The 16,168-nt window shown below is 36.1% G+C and overlaps 1 protein-coding gene across 1 annotated transcript in view; it reads right to left on the bottom strand.

The window, feature by feature from the left end:
* Positions 1–16,168, bottom strand: part of DIAPH3 (diaphanous related formin 3) — a 212,388-nt gene that overhangs the window by 1,996 nt on the left and 194,224 nt on the right. The gene's annotated exons all lie outside the window — the stretch shown is intronic.

Below are 16,168 nucleotides of genomic sequence, written 5' to 3'. Positions count from 1 at the left end.
TAAACATCACTGGCATTGCCTGTCACACAAAGTTGCACTCAGTTAATATCCAGGCAGGAGTTTTGCAGGTTTGGCATGTATTAATAGACAGATTTCTTTTTCTGTCACTCCCCATGCCCCTTCCAGATCAAGTGACTGTTTTCCAAACCAGCATATGAGTCGCTTCTCTCATAGATCTCAAACTTTTTAAAAACAGGCCTACTCAATATTCATGTAACCTTGAGCAAGGCTTGAAAATGCCTTCAACACACTTGACATGACATTTAAAGTTTTTTGGTTATTCGCTGAAAGATGTTCCATCATCCCAATAGTAATGACTTTGGAGCACAGGCAGTCACTCATGACAGTGTGTTTTATGTGAGTGCTGAAAATTCCTACCGAAAACAGCTTGTACATTAAAAGGCAGCTGCTGAAGATATTTACTGCACTGTCATTCCCTGACCAGGGGCTCTTGGTGATGGATGAGGATTTTACACACTTTCTTGGACAATCTCAGCGAATTTTGTAAGTACGATCACCTTTTGGGAGGTGGGAAGAAAATAAATACCTCCTTTCCATCATCTTCTAAATCAGATAAGCAATTCTTAATTAAAATTTCTTAAGACAAATTTGACACTTAGCTGAAAAACGTAATTTTTTTTTTCACTAAGGAAAATAATTTGACCTTGAATATGCAGCAGCAGTGTTCCTGAATCACAGGAGGCCAATGACTGGTTATGAACATAGCTTTATAATTACATGTAATAAACCCGTCATATATAATTAAAATATCCCCTGTATGTGCACTCTTAAATGTCCCATTCTACTTAAATGTTTATGCTTATTGATTCTGAACACATATTTGCAAGCAGATAAAAGTGTGCTACCTGTGTCAATATACAAACTACCAGCTGCACCACAGACCTTCCTGTTTACATTCATCTAGGGGCAGCAGGAAAAATACTTGGTGTTTGAAAATCAACACTTTTAAGTATAAGAAAACCCACTGTCGTATCATCATCAGAGGTGAAGCATAATTGTTGGATTTTAAAAAAGTGTAAAAGAAATTAGGCACTGAAAGTAAGCTTCTCAAATGCACCATCAACAAAATTTTAACTATTTTGCACTTGAGCAGTCTTCACCCAAAAATGTGAGGATGAATTAGGTGTGTTGAATTAGACTGTATAACAGACATGGCGAACTCTTATTAACTGAGGCCTCAAAGTAAAATCCAGCAGTAAAATCCCCCAGTTTCTCATAGTGTACACAGGGCAGAGTAGAGGTGCCTTAGAGTGAGACTCACAACTGCAGCCTAAGCAAGGAGCTGCTGCAAGCTAGCTATTAATAAGTAGTAGCTCATGGGATCTGTCTAAACTCCTTCACCACTTTGAAACGCAGTAAGTAATTGAGGCTTTCACTTCAGCGTGTCCCACAAATTGCTGCCTACAATCTGGAATTGTTGTGTAGGGATAGGACAGAGTAAAGCTGAAGACAGCTGTGCCTTTTTTTCCCCTTAAAACAACAGCAGTTGTGAATTTCTAGGCACCGACTAATAAGTGCAACACTTAACTCGAATGACCAGCCTTTCCCTTCACTCTGAAGGGTCCTGAAAAAAATGAAAAATGGCATTAGGAAAGTGCCTTAAACAGTGTTTTGTTTATGTGAGTAGTTTTTGTTTTATCTCCTTGATGATGTCAAGATTCACCAGAAAAATCACAAAGTCACGGTAGTGATTAGCAGCATTCCTTAATAATGAGAATACTTTGGTCTCAGACATGTTACAAATAATATTGAGCAGCTAGAGTAAATGAAAAAAAATAGTTCTTGGACACATATTTTATCTAAATCCAGTATTATCATCTCGAAGTTGTTATTTAGCTGCTTTCTAAATCAGGTGGCATCTTTTCTGCTTATGTTCTTCAGTCAAGGAGGAACTTCACAGAGCATTGCTATGCCGAAGTGCAAGTCTGGTATTAGCAGATGTGGAGGTAGATAGTGCCCTGCTTAGCAAATTGGCTGTTGTGAATTTCATTCAGAAACACTGAACTTTGCTAGGCTTGGCTCAGAAAGCATACACATTTACTTACAGCCCTAGATTTCACTTCAGTAAGTGTGCATGCAAAGAATTAACCGCTGTATTACTTAAGGTATATGTGCCACTTGTGGCATTCTTAACAGAGCGAAAGATGACTTTTCTTTAAATCAAAGTGCATAACTAGTAAAATGACCACTATCAAGGTAAAAAGTCTCACTAATTCCTCAGTTTTTCATTTTACAGCCAACAGAAATTAATTTGTGTTAAATTCAAACTCTTAAGCACTCTATACTGCTTCACACACTGATTCAAAACTCACATGCATTGGTGTTTTGGTACCACATCCATTCCACTGCCTTAACTTGGAATTGTAACCTCACCTCCCTCAAATCCTGTGCTATAGTGGTGAAACCAAATAAGTTAATTTTCAACCTGTCAGTGTTGAGGTGAGTGGTTTAAAAAAAACAGTGCATCTTGCATGTGGATACAGAACTACATGGCCGCAAACTGCTGCAGGTTAGCACGCAGCTTTGACCACAACTGTGGAAAAATCAGACTTCTTTAGTTCCGTATGATAAAGACTATAAAGCATATAGTTATTTACTTGCAAAAAAAGCCGGAAGTCAAGATTACCTGACAAAGTAAGTACAAGAATAAACAGCCATTAATTTACTGCTATTAGACATTAAAACCTTGAACCATCAGAGTAATGAAGTTCTGGAATTCACATATATACATGCGAAAGCAGGAAACCATAACCAGTCATAAGCATGAACTTGATCTGTTTCTGAAGACAGTCTTTGATATGGCTGCCCAAACAGCCAGGACATGGCTTAGTCACATTGGCCACCTATGCTTCCAGAAAAAGGGAACACACAGAAAATCCACAAACCATACCGGTCTTTAACAGACTTTCCTAAAATGTTTTGGACCATTACATCATAGACATACATAAATTTGTTTTCTGCTTTTGACAATAAACTATATTTGAAAAAAAATATGTATTTACTCACATGTATTGGTTCAAATACACTTCTAAAGAACTGAATATAATTAAACACACAGAAGGTTAAACAAAAACTACTCATGAAAAGGCACTTCTGCATGAATTCCTGTTAAGAAGAAAGCTTACATTTCTGGAGATGCACTATTTGTCCACCTACTGTAGCAAGGAGCACCTTCCGGCAGTAGCAAGACAAAAAGAAATCAGACATTAAAAATCACTGGATAAAGACAGAACTTATTAATTTCCTGTATATACTGGAAGTAGTTGAGACAAGTTTCTACTGTTTGGTCACTTTGAACAATCGAAATTTGTCATTCACCCATATCATAACAATCACTATGCAGATTAAAAAAAAAAAATCAATCATTTTGAATTAATTATTAAGTTTTCTAAATGCTCAGGTGATAACCTATAATAGTTTTGACTTTACTGCTAGTGAATGCTCCCAAGCACGGGTTAGGCAGAGATCATTTTGTCTGCTACAAAAGTCTCAGTGTCCAGATTCCATGATATTTAAATCTTTTCTTTCCCTTGTTCAATATTGAACTTTTGTGGGTCCTCCAGATCTATTCAAATGCAGTTTTTGCAGATATTAATTGTTTGAACATTGCTGTTCAAGCCATATTCACAAAACCTAGAGCCAAATAGTTACTATCATCTAGATACAAGACTTATAACTGCAATGCTCAGGAAATTCAACTGACAGAAAATTGTGCTTAAAATAGCTGTCCACAGTTGAAATGATGTCCAAACACAGCACAACTTATAACAGTATGCTTATAACCTATTAAAGGATACATCATATTCAGAAAAAGGAAATTGTGCCCTAGTATCTGAACAAAAAAAAAAAAGATCAGTAGTATAAGACTTGCCTGCTGTGAACTTGGGGAAAAAAATATGATCAGTTGGAGATTTTAAAATCCTACACAATAGTGTTATATATTACCTTTAATATGGAACAGAAATGATTGCAAGAGACTCACTAAAGTTGAGATAGATTTTTTTTTAAACAACTAATAAATATTTAATATTAAAAAGGATGCTGAAAAGCTTTATTTCATCACAGTTTCTCAGTAAAAGTCTTGATACTAAGGACATATTTTGGTTTTATGTAAATACTTGTAGACTGATTGAAAAATAAAGTTGCAAATACAATAAAGAGAACAGCACTGCGTGGCATTATATGCTCGTATTACAGTCATACATCTAAATGTAGGGCATGACAAAACTGTAACATAGAAAGAACAATTGCAGTTACAACCTCATTACATCTCTTACCAAGTTAACAAGGAAAAATGCTCAACAACCCAGTGGAATATTTCTGATCTCGCTGACTTGTGCCTCACATGCTACTTCATATTCCTGAAGCTGCCAACATTTTCTAAAGCCCACCCATACTGACATTACTGGAAATGCAAATTATTTTTACATTTTAAGTCATGACTTGTCATTTAAGTCATGTCCTAGACAATACTCTGAGGGACTGTCCCCATACCAAAGGGCTTTAGCTTGGAAAAGGTAACAGCCTGAGCCATAACTCTTACCACTGGCTCCCCAGTTTGGTGCCATAGTTTGTCTCTGGTTCCTCATCCCTGATGCATGGAACTGAAATTCTCAAAAAGCAACACCATGCTGATGCTGTACTCATTTATTTTCCCAGCAAAACATCAGGGGAAAAGATCCTTCTCAAAGCTAGTCTTTTCCCTCAGAACCAGAATTAAGACATAATATGAAAGACTGCTATAGCTAGAAGGTTCATCTGTATTACATAAGATCATTCATGAAAAAATAGGATAGCTTCTTTCTGGATGGTTTAATGGAAAATATTTTAAATACTTTTTATTGATTTCATGTTTTTGCAACAATATCTCTGACTGACAAGGGTAGGTTTGAAGAATGTCCCTGCTAAAAGGAGCACTGTTTGTTGCTAAGACTTATTTCAGTTTGAACCTGCAGCTTCAACCCTAATCCATAAAGGAGTGTGAACTGTACTCAAAAGACCTTTGCTTGATAAGCAATTTCTTACACCTTTGTATTTCATACTTAATGCTCACGACTCTACTGATCTTAAGCAGGCAATAACTCATGAGACATGAAAAAGTGTTACTGATATTTGGAACATTTCTTTTTAAACTATGCACATATCATTTAATATTTGCTGCTGTTCTTGAGTGTTGCATTAAAAAGGTGTGAAACACAAGGAAGAAACACTATCAGTAAGCTCAATTTAGATGAGACAGTTTTCAGAAAGAGTGAATATAGGGGGTTTATGTGCATTTCAAAGGCAAGAAATGAGTACATCAACACACAGTGTGACTAATACAGAGAATTTATAGAAACTAAATTTCAAAAGACAGTCAATTACAAACTGTGAGCAAAGAAATTTTTGACAAGAGGAACTATGCTGGACCAGCTCCCTTTTACTTGGCCCCAAAGTAAAGCCTTTAAAAATTCTTTTAATCCCTTTCCTCCCTATATTTTCTCAAAGACTACTTTAAGTTCCTGCTGATCACTCCATTCAAAGTTTTAACTATCTTTTCTGAAGACACTTCGCAATTGCAATGAGTTTGAACCAATTTCTCTGTTTAAACTAATATATTCTCACCTGTGATAAGACAATGACTTTTTTTTACAAGAAATGCAACTTTCATTTACTAGGATTTTAACAAAAGTCTTGAGCACCTGTCAAGATGATAAGAGAACAAGAATGTGGAGATCAAGCTGCTGACAGAAATCACCCAAGGTCAGTAAGAGAAGAATCCTCTGCAGGTGTCTTCTAAGACAACTGTTTCAGACTAAGGAGTTTGGCATCCTTCCTATTTCACCCTGAATTACAGTTGATTTTCAGTGTCTTTTAATGCATTTTTCCCCAAAGAAGGCACATTTGGCAGTTTCTAGGAAAACTGCAAAATGGAAATTTCCTAAACAGAAATCTACTTTGTGGTCATTAATGATTTTTAGAGCACATGCTTTGAAATATTCTTGAAAAACTAAATTCTAAGTCTCTTAATTTCAAAACTGATAAATCATAAGTCATAACTTTAGTATTAATAACTAATAAATTCATCTTCTTATTTGTCAGACAAAGGCAGTTAAAAGGTAAATATTGATCTACATGAATACCAGAGGCATAGGGTCTTCAGACCCCAGAAGGCAGAAACAATCCACAGCCTACGTGTTTATAGTATTCCTCTCAAGGTACAAATAGGACAAACATCAACTTTTTCTCTTAAGTCAAAAAGTAGCAGGGAAATGACAATAAAACTGGAAGTTAACATATTTTACAGTATTTTAAAGTCCTGAAATGTGGTTTATTACTTGTTTTATTTTGTTCACAGGTATATTGAAGCTTGCATTCCAAACTGTCTTTAGAGTTAACAGTCAAAAATGATGAATGTCTAAGTTAGTGACCTGTGACAAGATACACAGAGGTCCATAGTCTAAAGCTACCCTCTTCATCTGATGATAGTTAATGTAGATCACACAAACTAAAATGCCTTCCAGCAGCAGACACATTTAGTCTCCAAACCTGTCTGCAAACCAGCTCCCTATAGATGAATTCTGCTTTCAAGGTGCACTTTGATAAAAAAACTTCAGGAATATGCATAAAGACTGCTGTCATCAAAGGAAAGCCACTAGCAGATGCAATAGGGAATGATAAGCAACATGCTGATGGAAAATAACTGAAATGGAAAAGAAACACAATTTTGTCTTCTTTTACCAACCGTTGAGGAAAAACACAGTAGGAAGCCTCCTTCCTTTGGAAAATAAAACCCACAACAAATCCAAACAACAAAGTAAATCTTAAAGACTGACCTTATATTTATGAGATTCTTCTCACCGCAGTTCTAAATGTTATTGCATCTGTTGAGTATATACTATTTAGCATACACATGGAAAAAAAACCCAGACAAACAAGCAAAACCCACAAAACCCCACAAAAAACATGCCCCATTCCTGGAGAGGTTCAAGGCCAGGCTGGATTTGGTTCTGAGCAACCTGATCTAGTGGGTGGTGTCCGTCCCCATGGTGTGGGTGTTGGAATTAGATCACCTTTAAGGCCAATTCTGACCCAAACCACTCTATGATTTTATGTCTTGTGATGCTTGTATCCCCAGTGGTCTGTTCTGTTTATGCTGGATATTAAGTTTTGCACCTTTAAGTTTGGTTCAAGAGCGAAGGGGCAGAGAAGAAGCATGCAGTTTGTTTTCAGACACTGCACTCACTCCTCCACATTCCTGCTCCCAGACTGTGCTGTCTGCAGCATAAACAGAGGAACGGAGCCCTCCTTTGCTCATAGTTAGTTTTTTGCTAGCTGAGGCAGAGAAGTTCCCCAGACTGTGTTTTTTTTCTTTTTCTTGGAACTGTTCAAACCTGCTCTGGACTGAAAACCCAGAAAAACCCTGGGAGCTCACACCTGTGTCCCACTGGGGCCCAGGATGTGGCATTTCCAGCACAGGAGGGACTGATAAGAGACTGAGTGAGCCAAGCTACAGCCCACGACAAGGACTTTCTAAATTTGCCATCTCTTCAGAACAGTGAGAGGTTTTATTGTTTCATTTATTTTTCTACATTTGTGAGAACTTTGCTTGTTAAAAACCAGTTGTTTTCCGCTTTTGTCGAAGGAGATTCATGTGTCCAAAACTGGTAGGGGGAGGGGTCACTTGAATTTGCTTTCTAAAGGGACCCCTTCAGAAGTTTCCTTCCAAATTTACCTTAAACCAGGACATGTATCTATTGCTAGCAACTTCCTCAAAAGTTTGACACTATTAATATTTCTTATCCACTACTCTTGATATCAAATGCTTACAAGATATTCCCTAGCTATTCCAGTTGCTTCTACAAATCCATACAATTTTTACTTCTTATTTTTTATCCCAAACTTCCATTCCCAGGTTTATACCAGCAATGAGAGTACTGGTAGATTGAACTGATTTAAGTTTGAATACAAATACTTTGTTATATCAGATCAAACCAATGAGAAAAACCATCTTTCTGTCATCATCTGCTGCTCTTTTCTCCTAAGGAATCAAACTACTTCTGAGCTAAAGGGAGATAGATCTACAGAGTCCTGGAAATACTTTTGGGAACAGCACAAAGAGGAGAGGCTAGAGCTGAAAGTACATTAGGTGGGTATTAGTTTTAGCAGTTGAATAGAAAAACAGTCTCCTCACATTGCTGTAAGAGGCACAGGACCAACGTCCTGGGGTAGCTCTTGCCCACACAGGTCACAGTCACAGTGGGCTGTCATTCACTATTATTCAAAAGATTGCAAGAATAGCATATGGCTCTCAGGCTGCTCTAACTTTAAATGTTTTTAAAAGAGGTCTCTGGAAGAAGAGCAACAGAGAGCACTACATGCTGTTAATGCTATGACAGGGAAGAGTGTAGTGATTTACTAACCTGGACAAGTATTTATGAGAACTCTGAATTCTAATCTGTGCTTCTTTATAGCATGGGTGCTTTTTAAGAGAACAGAAGCAGACCTGACTGTGAAGTTTAACTTGTGTAAACTAACATCCAAGATTGCCTTCATGAATACACTGGATGGAAATGAAATGAAGCTGAACCATCCTAGTTCATGTAACTTTCATATTTTTATTATGGTCCTTACTTTCCTCTGACAAAGCTCTGCAGAAAATAATTGATACCATGCTAATGAGCAGATTGTAACTGTGGAGCAGGAAATAGTACATATTCAAGAAGATTCCTGTGCAAAAGTAAATATTGGAAAATAAAGGCAGAGGAAAAGTTATTCATCTCTCTCTCACTCTACAAGATTGCATAAATATATTCCTTTGATAATTCTCTCTCTCTTTATATGATGCTCTAATTAATGCTATGTGCTTTCACGTAATTATTCCCTCTCTTTGGGATGGACTAATTTGGCCTTGTTCATGTGTGGAGAGAGATGGAACAAAAAAAAATGTTTCTACTCTGCACATGATCCAGCCATATGTGTATTTGACACTAACAACTGTACTCTGCAAGTGTGACAAACTGCTCTGAAAAGGGACACTGATTTCAACAGTCTCTGAAAGAGGAATTATTATTTAAAAATGGCTTTTACCGACTCCTCCAAATACCACTGAATTATCACAAGACAAATTCAAGCTACATTATCATGGGTAATTAATCCGGTCATTGTGAATTCAAAATGCTGTGTTTAACATCACTAATGGTATGCACTTTTTATGCAATGAACATATTTACTGCCCTATATTTGACCAGTTAAACTCTTAGCAGCCACTTTGGTATGTTAAAAACAACAGAAGTTAACTGTAGTAATTCCTCCTTCTATTCCTAATCAACTGCACTCAAATACTATTTAGTAATCACCAGCTAGCAAAGGTTAATCTTACCACATAGGAGGAGGTTTTTTTTAAATTTTCTAAAATCTAAAATGCAGCACACCTTTGCACATACAGAAAAAAACCCTCTTTCTCATGGAGGGACTTAAAATATTACATAGAATATGGAAAACTGAACTACTGAAACCCTGAAGCCTTTATATTCACTGAGAAAACAAGGCAGAAGGCAATAAGACCTCCCAAGCCACGGAAACAGAGATTTAACATAGACTTAAACATAGACTTGTTTTTCTTTTGTCTGTTTTGACTTATGATGCAGTCTTGCAAATGAGTTTAGCACAAAAGGTGATATTAAAAACAAATGGTTAGAGATCATCATGGTATATTAATTATGCAAAAGAACCCAAACCGAATTTAATCAGAAACAGGAGACTCCAAACAGGAAAAATTGTCTCTCTCTTTTTTTCTTTTTTTTTTTTGACAGAGACGGTTAAGAAAACATTTATGGTAATGCCAGAGCATCTGCTGATTAAAGTCAAAGCTGCAGGATGCCAACATTAAATCACTGAACCATCTTGACAGCTTCTGGGTACTTGAATTTCATTCTAATAATAAATTGCTGTGAAATTTACACAAATCGGAAAATTAGACAGAAAATGTTTACAAAGACCATAGGTAAGAACATATAAAGCAGATATCAAATTGATTTGCATCTGAAAGGAACAGCTAAAATAAATGTTTGGCACCCAGACATTTCAGAGCTGAATTTAATTGGTAAATCTCTAAAAGACTAAGTGCTTTAAGAACAAAATATAATTTTATCATTCATTTCCTAATGATTTTGACCTATCTCTTTTGTTCGGAATTGTTAGCATGCTTGTTTGTTTAGCATAAACACAGATGAGCCATTTGAACGCAGCCTGCAACATTTAAAATCAATTTTTAATTCCTGACACCTGAGGATTCCACACAGAACAATATACCTCATTGTAAAGCTTTAATTGGTGCATCTATGTGCTGCAGAGAGTGATTACTTGAATAATAAGTATGAGACTTGTGATCTGGTTGCTAAGCAAATGTGAGAAAGAGGAAAAAGTCCAAGAAACGATGTAACAATGAATCAAGGTGCGATGACAGGATAATTATTCTGTGAACTGTCATGTTGAAGGACTCTCAGAACATTGACCTGCACTTGATCACATATCAGAAGATTGCCTGAGGGGTAATTAAAATAATAATACACAAGCTCAGACACTCACAAAGGAAAAAACATATGCTTAACTTATTTCTTTGTAGCATGCGTGGTAAAATACATTCTCATGTTAAATGTAAATGCTTGAACAGTGCAAGAATTCAGAGAACAACATATTATAGCAAAGACCACTGAAGTTTATCTGAACTATCATGAATGCTTTTCTTTCTTCAATTACTCTGGGCATTCAACTAAATATTATTCATACTATGACACACAAAAGCATAAAATCTGTGAAGGGGTTTTCTGAATGAAGTTGGGAAAAATGTAGTCCTTTTAAGATATGCTTCAGGTTGTAAGGGAACATGTTCAAAAAGAACTTTCCCTCCTTTCCCTGAGATTTTATTGCTGAGCATGACATCATATGGTAGAGAATCAGTTAGCCATGTCAGTTATCCCCTCCCAACCTCTTTCCCACCCTGAGCCTCCTGGCTCTGTGCTTTGGTGTGTAGACAGACAGAAAGCCATGACACCATGCAAGCACAGCTCAGCAACAGGCAAAACACTGGTCTGATGGCATCACCAGTCACTAAGATAAAGCACAGCAGCTTATGGGCTGCCATGGAGAACATAAAGGCCAACCCTGGCACCCCCAGTGAAACCAGAGATGGTGTAACAACTCTATGCCATTGCATACATGAATTTGATGGAAGCTGTTCACATGACAGATTTCAGACTTAAAGGCAAACTTTTACACAATTCCAGTTTTTCCTGTTCAGGCTTTTGTTTAGTTGTTTACTGTATCAGTTTATATTGCCATGCACCCCACTGTAAACCTAGACTTTAGTTCCAAGCCCATAAATGATCACATCTAAGCAATGACAATTTCTTCTCAAATGGTGATGTTCAGATGCTTCTCCTAGTAAACCAGCCATTGTTTAGGGGTGAGCTTTGCTAATTGTGTGGAATCACTAGTGTTTCCTACTTTGCAACTGTACTGACTACAGATGCCAACCTGGTGTAGATAAAAAAACCTCAACCCATTAAACAACTTATTTCCAGAACCAAATTAGTCTGTGATGGAAATCACTTGACTGTTCAGAAATCTCCTCAATTTTCTGCTCCATTATTCCATACATAGCTGAAGAAACTAGAAGACAGCCATGGGAAGTTCTGTGGATACTCTTCAAAGACTTAAGATGACTCAAAAAACTTGAAAACATTTTTTTAGGACATAAGATGCACACACAGATTCATGTGTACATAAATTCATTCAGGCTAGAATGTCTATAGGTTATTCCTAGTTATACACAAGCACAATCGCCACACAGTTCTCATGAAGAGAATTCTTTTTCTCTCACCGTGTTCTAAAGAGATGATAAAAACACCTTTTAGGAAACACAATATACATAATAACAATTAAAATGACACTTCTTTCTAGAACAACTATATTGTGTAAACTCATTGCTAGCTCATCAGTTAAATTAGTCAGTCATACTAAACACATTAGAGATATATTCTCAAGTCTTTTTTAGCACCTTCATTAGTGCTCCTTTCCAGAGAAAAGCTACACCTGAGTAGCTTTAAATGCTAAGGAAAAAAACAAATGCAATTGAAAAATATCACAATGTTCAGCAGTTCACTTGCCTAAGGAAAATTTATTAAAATGCAAATTTCATGCATGTTACTATTAATTTTAAAGCAATATCCTATAGAAGAAATATAATTTTCCGTTTTGTGTAATAAAATAATACCACATACAATTGGTATTATTATCTAGATTCTTAATGTTAGTCAGCAGTGTTAAGAATAACAATTCAGCTGACTCCAAGGAGATTTGTAAAAATTTTGCAGCAAGAATAGTAGGCTAGATATTTATGTGTTTTTATTTCAGAAACATAACTGAGGAAAACTTTGTGGAAGGGAGTGTGAAGGGAGTCTTAGTCCTCTATGTCTAAGAATTCAGTTAAGGCACTCGATAATTTATCTTACATCTTTTAAAAACCTTTGCTTCTTCTGAGCTTACTAGTAAAACAGATTTCTTCCAGAAATTAAGCTTAAAATCAGGACAGTTTCAATAAGCTGAAGCAGATGTATAAATTTATAAGTCTTATGTAACAGAATACGGCTTAAAACAAAACATCCAGTTACATTTGTGTAGATGCATTTCCTTTTTGTTTTTGTGTGGTAATGAATACTTTGAAATATTCTCAGTTAAATTTAAAACAATAAACTGCAAATTTAACTGGCCTTATTATAACTACAACTATGAAATAGATAAAACTCATTGACTATGGATACATATGTTTTGCAGGTACAGAAACAAACCTGACTCTTCAGTGTTATATAAAATTGTTTGTAACAACAGCATGCAAAGTCCTGTGCGTCCTTGTGCCTGACCAAAGGCCCTTGATCCAGTGTGAGATTAAGTGGACCGAATGAATTTGTGCTGGTTGCCTCAGGCTCCCTTCACATTCAGTCAGGAGAAACAAGCACTTTCAAACTGTGCTTCATTTCACCCTAATGTAGGTATGTTAAACAGGTAAAGAGAGCCTACACTTCAGATATCTAAAAGAAACTTCTGGATCCGGAAGATTTAGACTTTTGACCACAGCAAAATCTGCATAAAAGGTGCATTTCCTAGTCTGGACCAAGACAAGGGATTGTTGAGATGACACCTCCCCTACGGGGGAGGACAGGGTGCAGATTTGGTGATTTTAAGGACTGATAGACTATTAAGTAAACATCTCACCACTTATTTAACAGAAGCTGTAAAATTTCACAAAGCTTTTTCTGGCTACATGAAGAATATAATCAAAAAAGTTACAGTTGCTACAGTGAACACTTTGGATATAAGCAGGGGAACACTCTTTAGTATGCAATATGCTGACAAGAACTGTAGATATGAGACACCATTACTAACCACACTGCTCAGCCATTAACTATCAACATTTTTTCCTTTTTAAATATCCTTCATGTTCACTAACCTATACCTCCAGTAGCAATAGCTCTTATAGTTGTTTAGGTTCTTTTCTCTGACAGATTTGGGATACCCAAACTTGTGTACAGCTTTGCAAGTTTCTGACAAGTTTGAAATGTATTCTGGATTTAAAAATCAGCCTATAAAATAAATGATTTCTACTTCTGCATTGGTACATGGAATCCTACCCTTGAGGTGAAAATCATCACTTCTTTAAACTGAAATTGGCTTAGATTTAGTCCTGGCCATGCAAAACTTAGAAAACTCTAGTTGTATACATCAAAACTTAAGAATTTCGCATCTACAGAGGACTGTGTTTAAGCTTAGTCTTTAGAGATGATACTTCAAAAGGGAAGGCAACCCTGTGATTATTAGATATTACCTCTGGAGTGTATGCATTTTTGTTAAGTAAGATAGATTAGTAGGTGAAAGAATTAAAGTAACAGAGATTTGAGTTCCATGAAAATGTTTCCTGAAGTCTCTCTAAAAAAACAAGATAACCCAAAAAAACCAAAACACCCATAGCACTGCTTTTGCAGAGTATGCACCAAGTTAAAGACAAAGGGATAAAGGGATAAAACCTGGGCCTTATCATCAATATTTTATGCATATATTACAGAATATTTTTCTCTTACTTGTACAACATACTAAATATTACGCTAAATTTGAATTATTCCATAAAGCATAAAGCTAAAGAACTAGCAAAGAAAAGTATTAAGAGTTCAACATGGTAAAAAAAATAAAATGCCAACACACAAAGCTGTTTTTGGTATGAAACAAAAACATGCTGTTACTTGAGACTCGATCATTTGAAAAGACTAATTTCAATAATCATTTCATTGTTTAACAGACTTTGGTATATATTCCATCATTCATTCAGAAACTAATCCAAATGACCTATGCCCATCAGAATTAAAACAGAAATACCATTTTCCTCATCAGATTATGCACAGCTCCATAGTCACCGGTGCATACAGGAAGGACTGTGATACACAGAGATTCAGCTGAAAGGTATTTCAAATTTAGGAGACAACTCATTTATAGGAAAATCTATTTGTGGGTGGCTGAGGTTGTTTTGTACCATACTAATTACACAAAATACAGAATTTCTGAGAGCGATACAAAGTGTGGAATGTTATCTATGGATCCTACATACCCACTAGTGCTGTATTTCACTATAATGAAATCATTGTAGAGCATGGTAGTCCTGGTGCAGAATCATTATGCCTGACTCTGCAGAACAATAATGGCAAAGAGATTGCACTGTCAAGGGACTAGTCAAGGGAAAAAGGCAATCTTCAGAGCACAATTAAAAGCACATACTTTAGGTATCTATTGGCTTCTTTTGATTAGAGACAGAGCCTAGCTTAGATTAGTTTTAAATAGATAGTGAAGGCAAGCAAAACAGATCCCATGTAATTAAGTGGAATATATATACACCTGAACATAAAGTTTATTTACCTGCTTTACATGTGTCTATACCTGTCTGAGAACTGCCAGCTTTGACAAGTAATTTCTCACCAATAGTATTTAAAAGATGTTTTTTTTCAAACAGAAGTGGTGTAACTTGGAAAGAGAAGTGGGTTGAAGTAGCTAAATAGAGTATATGAAACAGACACTTGTAAGAGCAGCACTGTGGGCAGCTGGATGGCTGCAGAGGGTGCACTGATGTGACCTCCTGGCCAGAAAGACTGGTAACTCTTGGACTGGGAGTCCTCATCTGCCTTGGGAAGACAATTCTGCTGTTCAGAGAAAAGAGACTCTTGACTGCTTTAGGGGTGACATGACATCATTCTTGTCTGAGTTCAGGAACAATGTCTGAGTTCACTTTCAACTGCAATTCCTTCTTGAGGATGTCATTCCAAAGCAGGTCCTAATGAGATGAGAGCTTGCTCTCTAGCCCTGGGACCTTCACCGGTTCTCGTTTCTACCAGCTTCTTTCCTTTGAATTTCACTTGCTTTTAAGTGGCATTTAAGTCTTCTTTAAGAAGACAGATTAGTAAGCTAATGGTAATAAAATTACTGCAAGATACAGTTAATTTTATCTATTACTAGAAAACATTGGCTACATGTGAAACTGAATTAGATGAGAAAGCATCTTAGAAAGAACTGAGCACTTAGGATGGATGAGAGAGTTTTGGAAAAACATTTTCAGCTGCACCCAAGAGCGTGTAGGTAAATAAAGGATAGGGGAAGGCAAGATAATCAAATTTCTGATTGTGTAAGTCTAGGACACAGAAGAGCACTTGAATTCTGTGCACTTATTTGACTTGGAATTTGAAATCCACTGAATAGGAACGCTTAAGAACAGGAAGTTACATTAGAATGCTGGGTCCAATTTAAGAAACCACACATTCACCTGCACTTTCTGAAAAAAAAGAGAAAAAAATGTTTGAATTCTTTTTTTTAAAAATATAAATCAAGAAATCACAGAAGTATAAAATTAGCTCTTAGATGTTTCGTATTTTTTAGTGATGATTATATTTCTTTAAGTTTCATTAAACTTAAATCATTAAAAGAATGATTTTTTTTATTGGATGAAATAATATAAATCCAGATATAGCACCGATAAGCATTTCATTCTCAAAAAGATCAATTACATTCTCTTGTTATATTTACAAAAATATAAAAAATATCAAAAATAGCTATAACACAGTAAAGCAGA

The sequence above is a fragment of the Agelaius phoeniceus genome, chromosome 2 (genome assembly GCF_051311805.1).
Source record: "Agelaius phoeniceus isolate bAgePho1 chromosome 2, bAgePho1.hap1, whole genome shotgun sequence".
Classification (NCBI taxonomy): Eukaryota; Metazoa; Chordata; class Aves; order Passeriformes; family Icteridae; genus Agelaius; species Agelaius phoeniceus.
This window is presented reverse-complemented; position numbering and strand designations above follow the sequence as displayed.